Here is a 23,350-nt window from a genome sequence, read left to right as displayed (position 1 = left end):
AATACTCAGCACAGTCCTTGGTACACCACATATTTGACAAACACTAGTAGAACATTTTTTGTAATAAAAGCCATTGGATTTTGCTATGATATCTAAGAATATCTGACAGTTTGGGTAGTCCTAGTGTTCCTGGGCTTCTAATTTCCTAAGCAAATTCATGTCTGTTCTAATCTTTCTGCCTTAATCATTTTAAATGGACTGACAAGCACAATTGACCAATTAATAGCGCTGATGCTCTTGTTACATCATTTGCAATCCATGATGCACTTTCTATTTGTAACGGTCTTTCAATTTTTCATGACTCAAAATGGAGGACATACATAATGAATACAAATAGCAAATTGATTAAATGTAATGCATATTCTACTGCTTGCTGAGTTTTTATGTGTGTTTATTAATGACAGAAATCCAGCAAATTCTCATGAAAACACCAATGACATACAACCTTGAATGCAAGATGTTGAAATACTAGAGGTCCTAAATTTTCCTAATTACCAAACAACAGGAGACATTAATTTCCCAGACGGCAACCTTTGTAAATAAGAATATCAGCATGACTGCTTTGTCCAGGTTCTTTTTTTGCTGAGCACAAAACCCATCACACAACCCATTTTTTCATCACTAAACTATTTGTGTTGTGTTTTGAAAAAAAGATACACTTGAGAGATTGCCTTATGAGCAAAGTATAAAGGATGCCACTTGTGCAAAATCAAATTTATTGTCGACTCTGGGATTGCATTTTTTTTGGAATGCTAATACACTGTGATACAAATTTCACATAGCTCTGACTGGTGTTCTGAGCATTAAAGCATCACAAAGGTGATAAAGCAAAACAAGAAGGATGATGGGGCTGAGTCTGGGCTGGAGAGTATGGAGAAGGAGACTCCCTTTGGCTGAATGCTTGTCTTGTCTCAAATTGGAAGCCTTTCATTGGTTTGCAATAAGAAGTCATATAAACTAACCTTTTCTGCCCATTAGGATAAAAACCTGGGAAGAGGTACTTTCTTAGACATTAGATAGGTACAGTATACCAAGGTCAGTGGTAGAAAAGTAGAGAGGCAATTTATGACAGTGTCCCTGAGTGCATGGTAGTATCTGTAGGGCCTACTCATTCTTAGAGACAAGCACACACAACATGCTGGATGGCCAAGACCCAGTTGCTGCTATTCAAGTCTCCTTCCTCCAATACAAATGAGAGGAAAGGTGGAAGGAGTTCATGGGGAGCTGTGTGGTCCTTGCCTCCTTTCCCAATAGTTTAAGCCTTGACATTTTTTATAATAATTTTTATTTTGACCAAAGTGGATTACTTATCTTTCACAGTAATATTTTAGTACATATTAACATTGAATCAAGGGATTCCCATCACCGAAGTTGTACTCCCTCCACACCCCCCATTCCCAGCTTGCATCCCATATCCCCCTCCCTTACCCCCTGGGCAGCTGGTATAAGTGGTCCCCTCTGTGTCTAGCTTGTTGTAGACTGGGTATCGATTCTTTTGTCGTTAGTTTTGGATTTGGTGTTTTAGTCCAATCATTTTTATTACTACTTAGTGATCATACAACTGTTTGGTCTTGGTACTCTCCATTATTTACCCCTCTATTTGAGAGGCGGAGCAAGATGGTTCAAGTTTTGTGGTTCTGTTTGAAGAAAAGAAAAGCAATAAAATGGGGTAAAAATCAAACAAACCGAAAATGGGCGGAGTCCTTAGAAGGCCTTGACATTTTAAGTGTGCATGCCATCTTAGATGGAAACCTCAGGATCCAAGAATGTACAACTGGTACAACCAATGTACAGCCAACTGGTTGACTGAGCTGAAGAAGAGGGGAGAAGGGATACAAAACAGGGTTTAGTTTAATCAGCTCTCAGTGGTGACTAGGGTTGACTTTCAGAAGAAAACTGGAAATCTATGCAAAACACATGCCTTAGAACTACCCTGATTAAGCAGTGAGAATTGTGGTACTTATTCCACCTTATTCTTTCCCCATATTTGTGATCATATATATATCAGCACATCGAGTTGCTATTGGTTAATGATGTCCCCAAAGAGATGTTCATTCTCAGAAATGCTCAGTCTCCCATGCTTATAAAGGGAGTCACAGTAACACAGGGAAGACTCATTGACAAAGACACAGTTAATACGGGCAGAGCCCTAGCAGACACTGTCTTAAAACCTTCACCTCCAAATTTTTGAAGGTCACATAGTGAAGGAAATATCTTACTGATGTGAATAGTGTGTTAGCAGACTGCTGAAAGTGATTTGAAAGGGGAAGCAAAGTAACAGACTCTCCTTGCTGAATTTTCCTCTCTATGGAGATGGCAAGACAGATTTCTTGCTAAAATTTAGGAAACAGACATGCCCTCCTCCCCCACTGTCATATGTCTATGTGAGAGAATAAAGAATTCACAACTAGTTCTAAAATAAGAGCCCACTGCTGAAGAGAAATACATTTACAGACCATAGGGTAAGAGAGAGTGCTAAGAGAGAAAAGGACAGAAAGGAATGAAGATTTCATTTATTGTAATTTTTGGAAAAAAATCACAAAATAATTTTGTTGTCTTTTATCATATTTCCCCCAGTTGAACAGGTTATGTGGGGTCTATTTGTCAGACAGGTCTTCATCTGCACTGGAAAGCATCTTCTGATGCAAAGAATAGGTCTGTACTTCTTTTGATATATTAGTTGTGAAAATCCTTTCTTAATATTTACTAATAAAACAAAATATAACAAACTACTTTTATGTAGTGCTTACTGGTGATGTTAAATTCTTTTACTACATTTACTATAATAGAGAAGTTACCTAACTAGCCCAAAATCATTCAGCAAGTAAAGCCTGGAATGAAAACCAGGTGGTCTGATCAGAATCAGGTTTCTGTTTCCCTTTCTTTGCTCTGACCCAGTTACTTATCTTGATTATTAAGTGATCATACCAACACAAACCCTGCCCTAATTGCATGTAGTTCAAGGACATGCTAACTGAGCAGGCCACTACATTGGATGGAGCCCATCTGAGGAAGACTGAGGCTTCAACTTTAAGCAGAAGAGCCACATCTGGTTTCCCTATCAGCATGCCAAAGTCACTTTCAGTGAACACCTTCCAGTTTTATCTGATCATAAATTACCTGCTTTTTGAATCTACAGAAACTCCCTCTGGATACAGGAAATCAATTTTTGCATCTTATGGTTCCAGATGAGGCTATTCAGCCACTGAACTCCAAACTGACTAAAAATGGGAAACATGTAAATGGTGTTGCTTTCTCATTAGCTTTTATTTGGCATTTACTAAACAAAAGAAAAGGTAGTGTCTGTGTGTATGTGTATGTGTGTGTGTGTGTGTGTGTGTGTGTGTGTGTTGATTATCTACAGAGCCAATGCTTAGAAAGCACTCGAGTGATTACTTAGATTTACATTTATTGTACTGTGATCTGGAGAACTGACATTTCCCCCCAGTAAGGCTTATAAACACAAAGCCAGAGAGACCTCTCACTCTTCTAAATGTCTCTTTAGGAGAAGACGAGAGGGAAAAGCTCATGGCTGACAGCGTTAAAAGCTTATGGTTTGCTTTTTCATGGTAATTCTATTACAGTGTAAGTGTATATGTGTAAGCACATACATGCTATTTGCTAAATTTAAGAGAAAGTGTTCCCACTTCAAACACTTAAGATTTATATGAGATAATGCTTCAAGAGCCAACAAAATCCACCACCACCACCATCACTACTACTACACACAAAGAAATAATTTCTCTAAAACCTTAGAGAATTGGTCTAGAGAAGGCCCACTGTTGGAACTACTAATGTTAGACTGAACAAAATGGTAGTGCACACTAGAGTGTGGGTGTGGTGTGTCCTTGTATGTGTGTGTTTACATGTGGTGTGTTTAGTGTCTGTGCATGTTGTTTCTGTGAGTATGTGTAGTATGAGTACTGTGTGCTATGAATATATTGCATATGTGATCTGTATGCAAGTATGGTGTGATCTGTGTGTGTGTATATATATACACACACGAAATACCAAGTTTAAGCAAGAGCTTTCCAGAATGTCATCATTCTGCCATGACTTGTCTTTCCCCAGGTTCCTATTCATCAATGACACCAGCTTTGGAAATAATGGGCCTGAATTAGTCAGGAGGAATTGTTTAGAAACTGACCCATCACAACATGCCTTTGGCTTATTTATTTAATCCAGCCTCATAATCAGCACCTGTCACTGTACAGGACTGCTGAGTGCAGAAGTGCAGCCTATGTAACTGGGGCTCTTCTCAGACACCCTCTCAACCCTGCCATCCATATACAAGCAGAGCGACGGCAATGGGTGGGATAGGACTGCGGTGCCTAGAAAATTTGAGACCGTGATTCTGTCCCTGAAAATGGTATGACATAGATCTGGATTGTGGAATAGGCCAGTAGATGCCAATGTAATTTTGAAGAACCATGATCTGAATAATATTTTTATTTTATTTTTGGGCTCTCACAGGAAATATTCGGGAGGCCTGGGGGCCCCTTGAAGTCAGCCAGGCCAGCTGTTCAATGCAAGAACCTAAAGATGCAATGCTGTGACCCCTGCCTTCTCATACTGGGGTTGCTTGGGCCATCCAGGTAATGCTCAGGGGACCATGTGGTCCCATGGATCAAACAGATTTGCTACATGCAAGGCAAGTTTCTTTACTCCTGTGTTATCCTGCAAGACAAGTTCCTTCACCCTTGTGCTATCCCTATAGCCCTGAATCACATTTTTTACAAAATAAAAACAACAATTTACTGCTGATTAATACTTCTTGTAATTAACTGCTTAATAATCCGAATGTGGAGGAGGTAGGTTAGTAATGACCCACAGATATACTGTTAAATAAACAACCAATATTAAATAGAATTAAATGAATAATGAACAATCTATCCATAAAATCTATATGCAGATACATAAACATAATTATAACTGACAACCTAATAAATAATACAACCAAGTTTCTACAGTAGAAAAGGAATGGTAAAGCAAAAATATATTACTCACAACTTGAACCATTTCTGTAAACCTGTGAAAGGGAACATTATAGAAAACAAGGACTCTTAAATTAGGAAGAAAATGCCTGCCACAGTGACTCATCTGGAAAACTTACTTATGGTGTTAGTGTCAGGAGATTACAGCTACATAACAAAGACCTGGAATGTTACGATAGGAAAGTCTCTGAATCAACTTGATGATGGCAGGGGCCATTTCTGAAGCAGAGGACTATTTTGTTTTGGGGCCACACCTGGCTGTGCTCAGGATTTACTCCTGGCTCTGCACTAATGGATCACTCTGTCACTGCTTAGTGTCCCTGCATTGATTTAGCAATACTACTTCTTTGTGTATATGTACCACAGTTTCTTTAGCCATTCATATGTTGATGGGCATCTTGGTTGTTTCCAGAGTCTGGCTACTGTAAATAGTGCTGCAATAAATATAGGTGTGAGGAAAGAATCTTTTTTGTATTGTATTTTTGTGATCCTAGGGTATGTCCTTAGGAGTGGCACAGGTGGATTATATGGGAGCTCAATTTCCAGTTTTTTGAGGAATTTCCATATTGTTTTCCATAAAGGCTGGACTAGACAGCATTCCCACCAGCAGTAAATGAGAGTTCCTTTCTCCCCAATTCCCAGCTAGCACCAATTGTTCTTATTCTTTGTGATGTGTGCCAGTCTCTGTGCTATGAGATGGTACCTCATAGTTGTTTTGATTTGTATCTCCCTGATGATTAGTGATGTGGAACATTTTTTCATGTGCCTTTGGCCATTTGTATTTCTTCTCTGAGGAAATGTCTGTTCATTTCTTTTCTCCATTTTTTTTTGATGGGGTTAGATGATTTTTTTCTTGTTGAGTTCTGTCAGTACCTTATATATTTTCAGTATTAGCCCCTTATCCAATGAATATTGGATGAATAGTTTCGCCCATTCTGTGGGTGGCTTTTGTATCCTAGTCACTATTTCCTTTAAGGTGCAGAAGTTTCTCAGCTTAATATAGTTCCATCTGTTGATCTCTGCTTCCACTTGTTTGGAGAGTAGTTTTCTCCTTGAAGATGCCTTTAGTTTTAATGTGATGGAGTGTTTTTACCTATGTGTTGTTCTATATATCTTATGGTTTCAGGCCTGATTATCAAGGTCTTTAATCCATTTGGATTTGACCTTTGTCCATGGTGTTAGATGGAGATCTGAGTTTACTTTTTTGCAAATGGCTGACCAGTTGTGCCAACACCACTTGTTGAAGAGGCTTTTGTTGCTCCATTTTGCATTTCTTGCCCCTTTATAAAAAACTGATAGTATATCTGGGGTACATTCTCTGAATACTCGAGTCTTTTCCACTGTTCTAAGGGTCTGTCTTTATTCCAGTATCATGCTGTTTTAATGCCTATAACTTTGTAATACAATTTAAAGTTGGAGAAAGTGATGCCTCTCATATTCCTTTTCCCAAGGGTTGCTCTAGCTACTGTTTATTGTTTTTTGTTTATTGTTCCAGATGAATTTTAGGAGTGTTTGATCCACTCTTTGAAGAATGTCATGGGTATCTTTAGAGGGATTGCATTAAATCTGTACAATTCTTTGGGGGGTATTGTCATTTTATTTATTTATTTTTGGTTTTTTGGGCCATACCTGGTGATGCTCAGGGCCTATGCACTCAGAAATTGCTCCTGGCTTGGGGACCACATGGGACCCTAAGGGATAAAACCAAGGTCCATCCTAGGTTAGTGCTGGCAAGGCAAATGCCTTACTGCTTGCGCCACTGCTCTAGCCTCAGTATTGCCATTTTAGTGATGTTAATTTTCCCAATCCATGAGCAGGGTATGTGTCTCCTTTTTCATGTGTCCTCTTCTGTTTCTTTTTTTTTTAAATATATTTTTATTTAAGTAACATGATCATATTTGGGTTACAGTCATAACCAGAACACCTCCCTTCACCAGAGTAACATTACACCATCCCCCTTCCCATCCCCTGCCTGTATTCGAGACAGGCATTCTACTACAGTTATTTGTTTTTAAGTTCAGTAAGTTGTATTTTTTTTTCCTTAAAGGATAAGAGTAAAAAATATAGTAAAGGTGTGATAGTGAGAATCGCCATTGTTTGCATAGGTCCAGAAAAATGGGAAAATGGAGAAAAACTCCTTGACCTGATTACAAAAAGGCCTCAACCGAGAAGTTTATTGGCATAAGACAGACTCTGTCTGTCTGTCTGTCTGTCTGTCTGTCTGTCTGGGTTCCAGGCATACCAGTTCGTCCAACTCCAGTCATTCTCAAGGTCCCGGTGAAACTTTTTCACACTTTAGCTATTGTTGGTATCAGATTCTTATATTTAAAGACTCTGGATTCTGTGCATTTCTTTCATCGATGTCAGGCTGATGTGGAGCACTCTCTAGTTTCAGCATACCATTAAATGCAGAGCGATCTGCCCTGCATGCAGACTGTTGCTGAGTCGTCTGGGTGTTGGGAGCACTCTTTGGAGTAAGTCAATGCCAAAGCAGTGGTAGGTCTTCCCTGGTAGAGGCTTGGATCCTGGTAATGTTAAAGACAATTGTGGTTGTTTCCATAGATGGTATCCATTGTTCAGGTGTGTGTGGATGATGCCCATTCTTCTGAGGCCTGAGCCAAATCATTATGCCAATGTTCAGGGTAAAAGGCCTAATTACATTACCAAATTTGTGTTCCCATCTCTATTAAATAAGAACTTGTTTGCATATGTATTATTTTCCCATTTTAATGTGCCTATGCAAAAGAAAAGCAATGCCACAAGATATTGTTGGTACATCTGGGGGCCGACGAATAAAGTCCCAAATATCCCATAACTTGGTACAAACATGAAATCTATACAGTGATACTCTTCTACCAGTATTGCTTATAAAACAGATCTCAGGGGGAAAAATCAAACAATCAAATAACAAATCCAGTGGGCAAAATTGCCACTATATGAGGATATTCGACATGAGTTATAGATGTTAAGGGAATACATCTGAGATATACAAAGGAGATACACGTGACCCTTTTATGTTTTAGAAATAGACAAGAGGAAGGGGGGTGTTTCCGAGATACCACTTTGATCTGTGATTGGACAAGCGAAGAGAGCATGGAGCCATGTCCTCCCCTTGTTGCCTGCTGAAGCTTCTCGGGGAGTTCCCCGAGAGGCTTTTGCTTCCTAATTGCTGGAAGTTGAAAGTTCAGCAGACTCCTCCCAGGAACAAGGAAGCCTGGGGTCTCTTTTAAATTGCACCTCACTGGAAACCAATTGCTGGGACCCTGAGCAGGTGTGTCCAGGAATAACCCTGGGGAAGGGAGGAAGGAGAGAAAAGGCTGTGGGGGGCTGCCGAAGCTGCATCTTCAACTTATCTTGGCCCAAAAGCCGACAGCATGGAACCTTGCCGTGACACATTGCCTGCTGAAGCTTCAGACTCCACACAAAAATTACTGTGAAAGATATGTAATCTACCTTGGCCAAAACAAAAATCATTAGTACAGAAAATGGTTAAATGTGGGGTAACAAGAGATGGGAGTGGGGAGTAAAGGAATAAAATGAGCGCCTGGACGGCGTTCAGATAATGACAAGCAGATGAAACACAATGATATCCATATATTTCTTATAATTTCTTATAATGGACAAGTATAATAAGGAAACTTCCCTGATAAGTCCTAATGCCATAACCTATTGTGACCCATGTCCCACACCCCTTCCTAGGCCTGGTTAAAGCAGCCTTTGGCATGGCGGAGGGCTGCCAAACGCCATGCTGGCAGGACCTCCCAGCTCAGCTCCCAGGAAGGAAAGAGATCCTTCCCGAGCCAGAAGGCCGGAAGGTCGCAGCCCCTGTCCCCAGACCCTCCCTTTGGAGCCAGTAGGAAATGGGGAGAGCCTAGGAAAACCAATAAACTCCTCCAAGGGACCCACCTCGGTGGCTTGCCCAGCCATGTGGCCAGGCAAAGCCCTGGAGTACCGGAAGAAGGAGGTAGGGGGGTGCTGGGGTGACCCATGTCCCGCACCCCTTCCTAGGCCTGGTTAAAGCAGCCTTTGGCATGGCAGAGGACTGCCAAACGCCATGCTGGCAGGACCTCCCGGCTCGGCTCCCAGGAAGGAAAGTCCTCTTCTGTTTCTTAAAACAGGGTTTAGTAGTTTATTTTTGTATAGGTCCTTCACCTCTTCAAGATATTTGAGTTTGTGTGACACTAATGTGAATGATATTGTTGTTGTTGTTTTTGTTTTTTGGGTCACATCCGGCAGCGCTCAGGGGTTACTCCTGGCTTTACACTCAGAAATCGCTCCTGGCAGGCTTGCGGGGACCGTATGGGGTGCTGGGATTTGAACTAGTGTCCTTCTGCATGCAAGGCAAACACTTTACCTCCATGCTATCTCTCCGGCCCCCTGGATTGTTTTTTAATGTCCATTTCTTCTCTATCATTATTGGTATATAAGAAGGCCATTGATTTTTGTGTGTTAATTTTGTAGCCTGCCACTTTGCTACATGAATCTTGATTCTAGAAGCTTTTTGACAGTCTTTAGGGTTTTCTACATACAGTATCATGTCATTTGCAAATAGTGAGAGCTTGATTTCTTCCTTTCCTATTTGGATACCCTTGATATCTTTTTTCTTGCCTAATTGCTATGTCAAGAAAGCAATACAACTTCTTGGCATCTTATTCCCAGACTACAGAAACATTAATTCAAAAAGATATATATCCTTTTGACATCTATATATCTATATCTATATCTATATCTATATCTATATCTATATCTACATATCTATGCCCATCATTGCAGTTAGAGCTAAAATATATAAACAACTCAACTACAGATAAATGGATGAAGAAGTTGTGGTCCTGGGGCTAGATAATATCATACTGATAGTGCATTTGCCTTGCACATGGTCGACTTGATCCCTGGCATCCCATATGTTTCCCCAAACCTGCTAGACTTAAATTCTGAGTGCAGAGCTAGGAGTAACCCTTGAAGTCCACTGAGTGTGGCTCCCAAACTAACAAAAAGTTGTGGTTCTACATACACAATGCAGTTCTTAGAAAGAATAAAATCATGCAATTTGTTGCAAGTTGGATACAACTAGAGAATATGCTGAGTGAAGTTAGAAGGGGAGGTATAAATACATAATGAGCTCTCTCAAAATTGGCACTTAATGATACACAGCAAGGTAGCAACTAAGATCTGAAATCAACATATCAGAACTGACCTACAAAACTGAGTTTGTAAGGTGGGGCTGGGAGGGAATTTCAAAGGGAAGCTGTATTGGAACCTTGTGGAAGGATGGTGGGGACACTGTTGAAGGCTGTGGTGTTGGAATATGTACACAGAGGCTATCATTAATAATATGTAAAATCATAGTACCTCAATAAAAATTTAAAATTGAAAAAGATTTAAGTAGAATTTATTAAACTAATTTTTAACTAAAGAAAGATAAAGTTCCAAAGAAAAATTCTCAAGAATTATGGTTCAGTGAGATGAGTAAGGAGATTAGATGTACTGTTCCATAAAGATCCAGAAAAGTAAATTAGAAAATGTCCTTTCTTCTCTCATCATGCAACAGAATTTCAAGAACACAGCTTATTAAAGCATGAGCTATTTAAAATAATGCATTAAATGGAATTCCTTACTTCTTGGGAGAGGTATATTAGGTAAAATGCTGAAAATAAAATCTTCTTTTTAGTTCATCTCATTTATGTTGACTAATGCTATATTAGTCTATAATGAAACAGGATGGCACTGTTAAGCATACCATAAACATCAATCAATTTAATCTGCATTTTGACCCAAGATGGTATTTTTATTTATCCATTTAATGGACAAGAGATTGGACAACTCCCTGAGGTCACACAGCTGCTAAACGTTGAGATCTCAGACCATGAGTACTATAACCCAGGAGCCACACATGGTGCCAGCTCTGTGAGCCAAAGGGCAACAAGTGACACGACTGGAGCAACACACTCACATTACCAGCTTCCCAATGTTTGAAAAAAATTGAACGACTATATGATATACTTCTACATGCTTGAGAGAAGGGAAGAAAATGGGGGACATTTGTCTTTATAATTACACATTGCCCTTCAAGGATTTGTTAAAGGGTTAAACAGTCTTTACATAAAAATGAAACAAGAGACTAGGTGGATTGGGAAGATATAGTTTTTTTGCTACCACAATAATCTTCACACTGAGATCAGATTAGAAAATGACCAGGATAAATGGCCAAGAATAAAACTCCCCCAAGTGTCACAGACACATTCTACTCGAACAATGTGTGACAAAGAACTGTTTCCTGCCACAAAGGCAAAAGAAGGTGCTAATGTTAACAGCTCCCAAAAAGATGCAGCCTAAAAGAATGCTCTGAATGAGAGCCTGACTTCCCCAACAAGTTTCCCCTCACCAAACTCTTATCTTCAGCCTGATTCCTAATTCCTTAGCCTCTCTAGAAGAACATCATTTACTCATTCACTTTTATCAAGTTGTTTATTCAAGAAACATAGTAGGATTCAAACTGAGCACAGATGAAAGGACACACTCTTGAAGAAGTCCATTTAGAGACACAAATATGAATAAACAATATCCATGACATGAGTTTGTATTCACAGAAATATCAAATCCACAGGTAATAGCACCTTTTAAAATAATGGGGTTAACATTGGCCATGCTAGGATGGGCAAGATATTTGGAGCCAAGGATAAAACTTAGGGCCTTTTACATGCAAGAACTGTGTTCTAGCACTTGGGCTATCTTTCTGGCTCCTATGAGCAGATCATAAAAACAAGTAATTTGCTTTTGATACAGAAAGGTAGGACCATGTAAACTAGGTTTCTCTTTTGATTGAAGCCTCACTAAAATGAGAATAATGACCACATTTTCACTTCTGGCCAAAATGGAGTAACAGGGATTTGATTTATACACTTATCTAAAAAGTTCCAGATTATGGACAAAATATAGAAAACAGCTGGGTGCAGCACACACATCACAAAAAAGCAGTGATCCTTGAGAGTGGGGAAACAAATGACGTGAGATCTAGGGTTCTATAAGGCTTTCTATGGGTGGAGGGAAGAGGGTTGTAAATGCAGGTCTATCTACTTGGGCTCCTGGAGCTCAGTGAATGAAGTGATGTGTTGGCAGAGACCAAAATGGTGGAAGGCAGAGTCTCTAGTGCAGTGTGGAAAGGAGAGAGTTCCAGAGAGCTGAGCAAGTCCTCTTTGAGAGAGGTTGCTAAACAATGCAGGTTTGAGTGGAAAATGCCCAAGGCCAGGGAAAAAAAGACTCAAGAATGAAAGGACAAATTCCATAGCTCACGTAAATCCAGGTTGTGTCTATTTTCCCCAGTTATACTGGGAAACTTTGGGATTCATAGGGGTTGGTCCAGTGCTCGCTTCAGCGCACATATACTAAAATTGGAACGATACAGAGAAGATTAGCATGGCCCCTGCGCAAGGATGACACGCAAATTCGTGAAGCATTCCATAGGGGTTGGTCCAGGATGGTGGTTTAAAGAGCTGAAGCTCACATAGATGGGTCTAATTTCTGGAACCACATGGTTCCTAAGTAATGTAAAGAGTAATCCCAAAAACCTCCAAGTGTGTCTCCCCAAAAATGATACACAGGGTCTTCTGTTCATACATAGAATGGTTTCCATTCATTGTGGGGGAGATAATTACCTATAAATCAAACACATCTTTGCTACCATAAAGTAGAATGCTAAAGCACACTGAAATAACCAAGATAAAAATTACATTGGATTACTACTGGTAGACAAGATATTGGACTAAGAAACTTCTGCCCATGAAATAAGGGAAGGGAGAAAGTTAAAAATATATTTATATAAATACTACCACTTGTAAGTTATATTTTCATATTATAGACAAGAGTATATTATGAACAATTAATTATGTTTTAATATACTACCTCATTAAGGTTCATTTGTTGACTTGGTTTTGGGCCACATCTGGCTGTGCTTAAGGCTTACTCCTGGTTCTGTGTTTAGGGTGTATTCCTCACAAGGCTCAGGGAACCAGATGGGGTGATGAGGATAAAATTTGGGTTGGCTGCATGCAAGGCAAGGTCTCTATTTGCTGTACTATTACTTCTTCCCCAGCTCTGAAATTTAAAATGCTTTGTATTTTAAATTTTATATGACTAATTAAAATTTAATACTTTATTTGGGGTATTTGATATTTACAGTAGAACTGTATTAAGCTAGAGGGAGCTCCCTTGTACTATCATTTGGCTCAATGTCCTCCATTATTTCCTCTTGCATTAATGTGGCACATTCGTACAATTTATGAATCATTATTGGTACATTAGTAGTGTTCATTGTGGTATACATGCTTCTGTTTGGCATGTGCCTGCTCTAGTTTCATATACAACTATCCACGTCCTAATGCCCTGTATCCTACCTTCCTAAATCCTAATCTTTTCTGTCTCTGTGGTTTTGTCTTTTTCTGAATGTTATCCAGTTGAAATTGAACATAGTACATAGCCTTTTTAGATATTTTTTTCACCTACCAATATGCATTTGAAGCTTCTTCTTGTATTTCTGTATGGATCATTCTTTCTTGTCATTGCTTACATTATAGGTATTTACCACAGTATGTTTATTCACTACTGAAGGGCACCTTGGCTGCTTCCAGGCTTCTGGAATTATGGATGCATAATTATGAATTACTATACACATCTGGATGCATATTTTTGTTGACACAAGTTTTCAAATTAATTTGGACACCTCACTTAATTTTACTAAATAAAACTGAACCATATAATTTACTAAGAAAGAAAAATTTCAAAATACAGAAGGTTAAATAATTTGTTGCTAGATTGTACAAGAAACGTTACATAGGATGATGATAATGATGAAGAAGATGATGATGATGATGTGTGTGTTGAATACTGAGGACATACTCTGCATATGCTGGGCCCTGAGTTTTATTCTTGGCACAGTATGCCACCCCTGCATCTGAGGATCTAATCACTAAGCCCTCACAGCTGAACTGAGTATTGCTAGTAAAGGTTCCAGGGCCCTGAGTAATGTTGGGTAGCCACTATGAAAGGAAAGAAAAGTTGAAGGAAATCTTTTCAGAAGAAGAAAAACTTACCAGAGGGAAATGTGAACTTACATTAAAAAATGAGGATACCTGGAAATGGGTGTAGGTGTAAGCTTTACCCCTAATTAAAAATTTGCTTCACAGGGGGCCTGAGCAATAGCACAGCAGTAGGACATTTGCCTTGCACGGGGCTGCCCAGGATGGACCTAGGTTCTATCCCCAGTGTCCCATATAGTTCCCCAAGCCAGAAGCGATTTCTATACACATAGCCAGGAGTAACCCCTGAGCATCACCGGGTGTGGCCTAATATCCCTCCTCCCAATTGCTTCAAAGAACAATTGTTTAAACACAATAACAGCATAATGTGGGACTTGTAATATTTGTAGATATTGTGTGACAACTGCAATGCAAGGTTGGGAGGGGAGAGACAGAATAGTGCTATTGCAGAAATGATACACTGTAACATGACTTCATGACTGTAAAGTGTCATGAAGTCACTGGAAGACTCACTGTACTAAACAATATATACGTATATATTCTATGTATACAGTATATGTATGCATGTGTGTATTTAAACCATGAAGAAACAGTTCAAAGTATTTATAGCTAAGAAGTCAAAAGAGGGTAAGATAAAATGTTTAAAAGTTTTTAATAAATAAATTTAGAATATAAATAAAACAAAGTAAAACATTAAAAACAAGCCAGGAAAGGAAAAAAAGGAACTGAAGTGATGATGAGGACAAATAGAAATAAAATGTTATTTAATTCTAATAGCATCAAAAACACATTAGATATAAATGCTCTAAATGCTCAAAGTGAAAGGCAAAGACTGTCAAATTAATAATTAAAAAAGACACATCCTACCTATAAGTAACACACTCCAAATCTAATAACACAGTAGACTAAAAGTAGAATGAAAAAATATACTATATTAATAAAACTAAACCTATACTGTACTATTAACAGAAATTGCAGAGCAGAATATTACCTGAAATGATGAATGTCATTTCACAATGATAAAGGTACCAATTCATCAGCAGGAAGACATAACCACAAATCATAAATTTCTACATTCCTAGGAACAGAGTTTCAAAATACACGAAACAAAAATTGGTATAATTGCAAAAAGATATAGACTAATCCATAAATAAAGTCAGATATTTCAATACCCCTGTCTCAATGATAAACAGAACAAGTAGACAGAGAATCAATAAGGAAATTGAAGATCTAAACAACGCTATCAAACAACTTATTTAATTGACATTTATAGAACATTTACTGACAACAACAAAATACACATTCTTTTCATGAGCCTATAGACATTTACAACGATAGACCATATGTGGACTATAAAACAAATCTCAGTAAATTAAAAATGATTCCAATCACACAAAACATATTCCCAGATCTTAGTGGCATTAAGTAAAAATAAACAGACAGAACTCTTGAAAATCCACAAATATTTGAAAACAAAATAATATGACTTAAAATAAATTCAGAATTGAAAAGTATTTTAAACTAAATTAAAAATAAAACATTAAAATTTGGGGATCCCAATGTAGTATGGGGGAGAAATTTAAACTACAAGTTCCTTTACTTTAGAAAAGAAGTCTAAGCTTCTCTTTAAAATACTGGGAAAAGGGAGTTGGTTAAACTTTAATTATGTAGACAGAAGTAAATAATAAATATAGAAACCGAAAACAATGATATGAAAAAAATAATAAGAAAAACAATCAGTGAGTCCCAAATCTTATTCTTTAAAGGGTCAATAAAATTCAGTAGACTTAAAAGAGAAAAAAGACAGACGACAGATTTGATAATAATAAGTCTAGGAGAAGTAACATAATTATACTTTTATAGATGGTAAAAAGGTAATAAAATGAAGATTATGAATAACTTATGACAATTTGAAAAACAGATGAAATAGAAGAACTTCTTTGAAATACATATGCCAAAGCTATTCAACAGAAACAGATCATCTAATATCACTAGATCAACCAACCAAAGCAGTTAAACAATTTTTTTTATTAAGGCATTGTGATTTACAAAGGTTTAGTTTCATGCAATCCCACCACCAATGTTAAACACCCAACACTAGTATCCTCAGGCTGTTACTTTCTGTGACTTCTAGACAGGCACCTTTTAAAGCTTGATTGTTCTAGTTTGGATCTTACGCTTTCATTGTTGTTAACTCTGATTTGGATATATCTCTATACCACCCTTTTACTCCCCCCATATATTGAATGCCCTTCACCCCTACCCCTATTACTTCCCATTCAATTTCTTCTTACTCCTCACCAGGAATTCTTAATAAAAACAATCTTCCTACTCTCTGGAGCCAGGGTGAGCCACCTACTATTTACTATTAGGGAAATGGAAATCAGAATGGCCTATTATCTCCCACCTATGAGAATAGTCTATATAGAATATATTGAAAATATCAAGTGTTGATAAATGTGTGGAGAAAAAAGGAACTCTGGGGGACCAGTGGGTAAAGTAATTGTCTTGTACATGGTTGAACCAAGTTTGATTCCTAGTATCCTATATGGCCACCTGAGCCTGCCAGGAGTGGTCCCTGAACGTACAGCCAAAAGTAAGCCCTGAGCAGAGCTTGGTGTGGCTCTAAAACAAAAGCAAGGTAACTCTGGTACACTGTGGATGGAAATGTAAATTGATGCAGCTGCTATGAAAACATGATATGGAGATTCCATGAAAAATAAAAATGGCAGGCAGTGAGCTCTGGGGGATGGGGAGGAGGCAAACTCCTCCCCCATGCTTTTTCATATTGGAGAGGGAGGCTGAAGCTGGACCCAGACGATCCCACATGCCAGGATTCCTGCTCTTCTCCTATGGGTGTGGCTGGGAATCTGGGCAGACAGCTGGCCAATGGCCTTTTGGGCTGACCACTTAGTCCAGGAGACCGAGATCCCCCCCATGCCAAACTGGTCTTCAGGGCCAGGTCTGGCAACTGGGCTCTGGGGGGAGGAGGGAGGAGGGAAACTCCTCCCGTATTCATATTGGACGCCCTGCACGTGTCTTTTCTTACCAATACTCATTTTTATATTTGCGCCCGCACGACAAATATACTTTTTAAGCATTATCTAAAAATGTTCTTCATTCTAGATGGTTCCTAGGAAAGGAAACAGAATACCAAAGATTTGGATGATTAACACTCAACTAGATCTTTAAAGTCAGTCTTTATGGACATGACTTTCTGTACTGACTCCAATCCGAAATCACAAACAATTCATATATATTGGATATAGCCCCTGTCATATAGCCTCTCCCCTACCCCTGTGTCTCTTCTATCCCCTCATCTCCCAATCCTTATCCGTTATCTTCTCCTAATTTAACCCTCTTTACCCTCAGTTCCTAACTCGGTAGGCACCAAGATTGACTCCTGCCCCAACAGACCACTTTCCAGCTCCTCAGTGAAAGACACCCTCTGGGTCCCCGTTCTCATGCCTCGGCAAAGAACTACAACCAGCATGCCTGCTGACTCATGCTTGATGGCCCCTCTCACCCCCAGCAAATCATGGACTGTTGCACGATACAGGAATCGACCTCAGCAAAACTCCCAGATCAAAGACACTATATAGTCTCACAATGCAGCAAAGCATCTCTCAAACTCAATTCCAAGGCCTGTGAATCGAAAAGTACCTTGGCTTTTACTCCTCACAAGAATATATCAAAAGACTTAATTGGGAGTCTTATATTACCTATGGAAGCTCAATACCTGTATAACAATACATCTTAAGATGTGTATTCCTAAATATACAAGTAGCCTCCTCCACCACTTGTTTTATTCGAATACGTTTTCTTTTTAATTCAGTTTATTTATTTGTTCTACTTTAATATATACAGTTTTTCTCTATCCTTACCATTTTTGGTGCTGCTTGGTACAAAAAGCCTTGACTGGGATAAAAGCTCAGAACAAAACCAGACGACAGAGACTGTGTGTGCAGCCTGTCATCCTTACCCAGAATAGCACCAGCAACACAGTATGACACCATATGTTTTTGTATGGGCACAGTAAAAAAAGGGGAAACCATAGACACAGAAACAAGACCTTATCTTCTAGGGATAAGAACTCACTTTTTATAGCAGAAGGGTGCCTCGCATCCTGAACATGTGTCATGTGGATACAATTGGTCCCCAGGAGATTGGACAGTGTTAGTCCAATCTGAAACCCCAGATCCCTGACGTAGAAATGATACAGTTCCGGGCAACACCACCAGGAACTAAGCTCCATTAGGAGATTTATAACACTACTCTGGCACCAACTTGTGCCAGTTTTGATATGACAATGAGGAAAGAAAAACTTGACCTAAGACCAGGCAATCCTATTACATCACCTAACACTAAATGGAAATCAGAAGAGATACCGTCCTTTGAACTGTGCAAAATAAGAGCACCAACAACAGAAAACTGACTTTGACAACCGTGACTGAACAGAGCCTACCTTGGGACTAATAAGGAAAACCCTACCCTAGGCTGTAGCCCAGGACACATAAAAAACAACAACAACAAGATGTCTTATTGCAGAGGTCCAACTTGGACAACAGAGACTGAGCAGAACCTTTGGATTTATAATATACTAGGCTTTGGCTTAGGGACTGAACGAAAACAGGGAGCAAGTGTTACAGAAGACTGAATACAACAACGATGGATAGGAACCTCTAGAACCTAGAGACTCTATCCTAGACCAACCTATAACCCACGCAAATATCAAGATCGCTAGCTACAGTGGCTTGATTTTCTCACACACAACCGAGAGGAAACTTTCCTGGCATCACAAAAAAGCCTTTGGGATGGGGTAATGAGTATATTTGGAGCCAGGGGTTGATCCCATGATGGTATGCTTCAAGGATGGAGAAACCCTGAATCTCTGAGGCCACGGGAATTCCCTTTCTTCCCCAATGCTTACTGTGCCTATGCAAAAAAAAAAAAAAAGTGGGGGGAACGCCAAACCCTACCACTCCAGCACCCATACTTTTTCTTGTTTTGTTTTGATTTGTTAGTTTTTGACTTTATTTTCCTTCTCTTTTTTCTTCCACTTTTCTCATTCTTTTTCACTCTTGTGGTTATTATTTAGAATTTTATTTTTATTTTTATTTGCTGGGTCCATTTTTTTCTTTTTTCTTCCATTTTTCTTTTTTTTCTCTCTCTTCTTTCTTTTTTTGGTAGTTGTCACCAATTTTTTTCTCCCCTTTTTCTTATCCTTTTTATCTCCAATGATGGTGGAATGGATGTTCAATCTACAACAAGCTGTAAAGTGGAGACCAGTTGCACTAGCATACTGGGGGTAGAGGGGGGAGATATGGGATGCATATTGGGAACAGGGGCGGACAACACTGGTGGTGGGAATACCCCTCATTCATTGTCACTATGTACCATAAATGATGCAGTGAAAGATTTGTAATTCACTTTGGTCACAATAAAAATTAAAAAAAAAAAAAGAAAAGAAAAATAAAGAAAAAAGAAAAAAAATGGCAGGCAGGAGGGAAACGGGATTTTGGTGATAGAAAAGTGTACTGGTGCAGGGTGGTATACATTATATGACAGAAACTCAATCATGAACAATTTTGTAACTACAGTGCTTAAATAAAGTAATTATTAAAATATAATAGAAACTACATATGGTTTAGCATAATAATAATAATCCTAGACATTTACCAAAAATATATAAAACCACTAACTTGAAAGGATATTTGCACTCCTATTCACAACAGCAAAACATACAGAAAAATTTATGCCTTCTAAAACAAAATAGATGAAATCTTAGATGATTGTGTTAGATAAAAAAGAATATTACATTCATACTGTAAACATAAATTACTAAGGCAAACAAACTGACAAAATCCAACTTCTAGATTCAATGAAGACTTGATGGTTGTCAAGTCAAAAAGGGAAGGGGATGGGAGCAGAAGGGTTTTTTTTTTTTTTTTTTTTGGTGGGGGGACTTTGGTGAGGTGTGAAAATAAACCCCTGAAATTCCATAGTATTATGAAGTAATGACAAGCCAATAAAAATACATTTTTTAAAAATAAATTTTATTTTCTAAATTTATTTTTAAAAACAAATTTTCAGGCCCGGAGAGATAGCACAGCGGTGTTTGCCTTGCAAGCAGCCAATCCAGGACCAAAGGTGGTTGGTTCGAATCCTGGTGTCCCATATGGTCCCCCGTGCCTGCCAGGAGCTATTTCTGAGCAGACAGCCAGGAGTCACCCCTGAGCACCGCCGGGTTTGGCCCAAAAACCAAAAACCAAAAAAAAAAAACAACCAAAAACAAATAAAAAAAATCAGATTTAGAAAATAAAAAAGTAAAATTGGCTATATTTATAGACATGACTACCTATGTGGAAAATCCAATAGAATAAACAAAACTGCATTATAAGTCAGTTTAAGTTGTAGGATATGAAATCATTATACAAACATTCGTTGTACTTATGTCTGCTAACAAGTAAAAAGTAAAATAATTTGGGGTCAGAGCAATGACGCAGCAGTAAGGTGTTTGCCTTGCACATACATGGCTGACCCAGGATGAACCGTGGTTCAATCCCCCGGTGTCCCATATGGTCCCCCAAGCCAGGAGTGATTTCTGAGTGCATAGCCAGAAGTAACCCCTGAGCTTCACCAGGTGTGGCCAACCCCCCTGCCCAAAAAAAAGCATTTAAATTGACAATACTTATACCATCAAGGGTATAAGATATTAAGGGTATAAAATACTAAGAAATCCCTAGAGACAACAGAATTGGCATCTTCACAAAATTCTGATATTTAAGGCATAAAATTTTGTACATCACTGTGAAATTTCAAAATCATAAAAATAAAAAAAGGGTCTTGAAAATTTCTACTGGGATAAAGAAATCATTGATAAGAAGTCTAAATCAGTCTAATGTTAGGCTTCTCAACAGTTAAAGCATAACAATATAAGAGGAAAGGGGAAAGATATTAGCATTAGTATTTCTTAGCTATACTTCATTCTAATAGAGTAGGAAGTTAAGCGACATTCAGAAGGGCTCGTCCCTAACAGTGTTTGGGGATCCAGAGCAGAGGCCCCAGTGATACTTGACTCTGCAGTGTTGATCTGATTATTTGGAACTTTTGCTAGCAGTACTGGAGAACATAAAGATCACTCCTAGAGGTGCTGATGGCAATGTGGTTCCAGGGATCAAACTTGGGGTCTTGTGTACAGAAAGATTGTGTTCCACTTTCCTGTAATCATAACATGACAATTTTTTTTTGTTGCTGTGTAGGAACTGCACCTGGCAGTACTCAGGGGTTACTCCTGGCTTGGCCCTCAGGGGTATTTCTGGCAATGCTCAGGGGAACATATGGGATGCCAGAGATTGAATCCATGTCAGCTACGTGCAAGGCAAATGCCCTGCTTGCTGTGCTATTGCTCCAGTTCCATGATTTTTAAAGGTGGTAAATCACCAAATATGAAGTAAAATCATATCATAGAAATGTGGAGTTAACCACAGGAAGGCTTATGAACAAAATGAATTAAAATTAGCTGTCTCAAGGGGCTGGAGTGATACCATAGTGGGTAGGGCATCTACTTTGCATGCCGCCGTACTGGGTTCAACCCCCCCACCATCTCAGAAGTTTCCGAGCCTACCAGGAGTAATTTCTGAGTGCAGAACTAGGAGTAACCCCTGAGCACTGCCGGGTGTGGCCCCACACCAAATCAAAACAGTCCCTGGGAGACAGAAGAGAAAGGAATGGGTCATAGAAAATAAATGTAATCATTTAAAAAGCTAATTTCTTTCACTTAACTTCTATAGGCCATATTTCAAAATAATTTTAAAATAAAATGGGTACATGTTGACACCGAGCTACCAAGCAGGATAGGCAAATATTGAGAGTCTTTGAGGAGATAAAAGAATAAGATGGCTGCAACTTTTCAAATTGAGCTGGTGACATTTTATGTTTCTGTCAGCAGCCAGTTGTTTTCCTTCCCAAATAGTCATTGATTCCTCTGGCTATCATCTACTGTTATCCTGGAACAAAATCCCCACAGGATTATTTGGATGGAGCAATGCTTAGTGTAAAGCCATCTACCTGGCCTAGAACCAAACTAAACTTATCAGGCACATGGAGAAACGAATGACCTCACATTTGAGGGTCTGAACAATCATTCTGTTCATTTAATGATCCATCCAATCAATCATTTGCACACTAAAGGGAGTGGTTACAAAACCTGTTTCAGATGAAAGTACAACTTAACCCAAAGTTACTAAGAAGCCAGGTAGGGCAGTTGGGGAAGAAATGTCACATAGTCTCTGAAATTAAGGGTACTTCAGCCTATGGGAGGTGCTAAATTATGATCTACAGCAACATTTTTCTGGGGAAAGTGAGAATGGTGATTCCTAGCATGAACTAGGGCAACACAACTGTGCTGGGGCTTCATAGGAAGAGAGTTCATGCTTATAAATTTCTCTTCCAATTTTATTTATCTCTAGGAGATCTGAGCCTGGATCCATTATGAATTTCTACTTTTCTCTCTCTATAACTGCTTCTAAATCTCCCTTCTAAACAAGACATAGGAGAGGGCAGGCTTAACATGTCAAGGCTACACACTTTTTGTGTATTTTCATGGTTATTGCCTATTTAACATGGCAAGTAAAATGGTTGTAGAAGTGATAATGGTAAAGTGCACCCAATTAAACACTTTCATTTGTGATGAAAATTTAAGATTTAATTTAAATTTATATTTAAGACAATCTAGTAAGCCACAGCATAGAAGATAAGCTATGATAGTCTAGTTGTGAGTATCATTTCTGTATCACGAATCAGAGCCCATCCTGGCTTCCCATCACAAGGCTCTGCACAAGGCAGTGAGACACAGACGAGAAATGACCTCATTTAGGCTGGACACTGGCAGTAGTTTCTAGATGAGAAACTTAGAATTTGCTCCTGCTTTTTAATAATCTCCCAATTAAAGGAAACTGTTGTGAGATAAATCCCAATTTAAAGCGCACAATAAAACCTAGAATGCAGTCTTGGGAACCGTGGGCCCATAGTTTCTGAAAAGTAGATGGCAGGTAAACTGCTGAGCTGTTTTTCCCTTCCCAATTATATCTTATAAACAACAACCCACCCTGTATCAGTGCCTTCACATCTCCACATACATGCTCCCTCAAGCTTCAAACCCTCTGCCCAGAGAGCAATGTGGGAGAAATGTTTCCCCTTAAAGCGCTGCTGCTGTCACTGGATATGTGGCAGTCTCCTCTTCCAATAAAGCCTCTCTTACTACTATGTATGGTAACAAAAAGATGACTTAGTTTCCCAAAATAACTATATGATTATTTG

The 23,350-nt window shown here is 38.8% G+C and overlaps 1 long non-coding RNA gene and 1 other non-coding gene across 2 annotated transcripts in view; one reads left to right on the top strand and one right to left on the bottom strand.

Annotated features, from left to right (window-relative positions):
* LOC126027132 (uncharacterized) overlaps positions 1-23,350 on the bottom strand; it is a 74,100-nt gene that overhangs the window by 1,446 nt on the left and 49,304 nt on the right. The window lies entirely within an intron of this gene.
* LOC126029087 (U6 spliceosomal RNA) lies at positions 12,357-12,462 on the top strand. Its single transcript, XR_007502743.1, has one exon. It is a non-coding gene; the product is annotated as a U6 spliceosomal RNA (small nuclear RNA).

The sequence above is a fragment of the Suncus etruscus genome, chromosome 14 (genome assembly GCF_024139225.1).
Source record: "Suncus etruscus isolate mSunEtr1 chromosome 14, mSunEtr1.pri.cur, whole genome shotgun sequence".
NCBI lineage: Eukaryota > Metazoa > Chordata > Mammalia > Eulipotyphla > Soricidae > Suncus > Suncus etruscus.
Note: the sequence above shows the minus strand (reverse complement) of the source record. Positions and strands in the feature narration are given on the sequence as shown.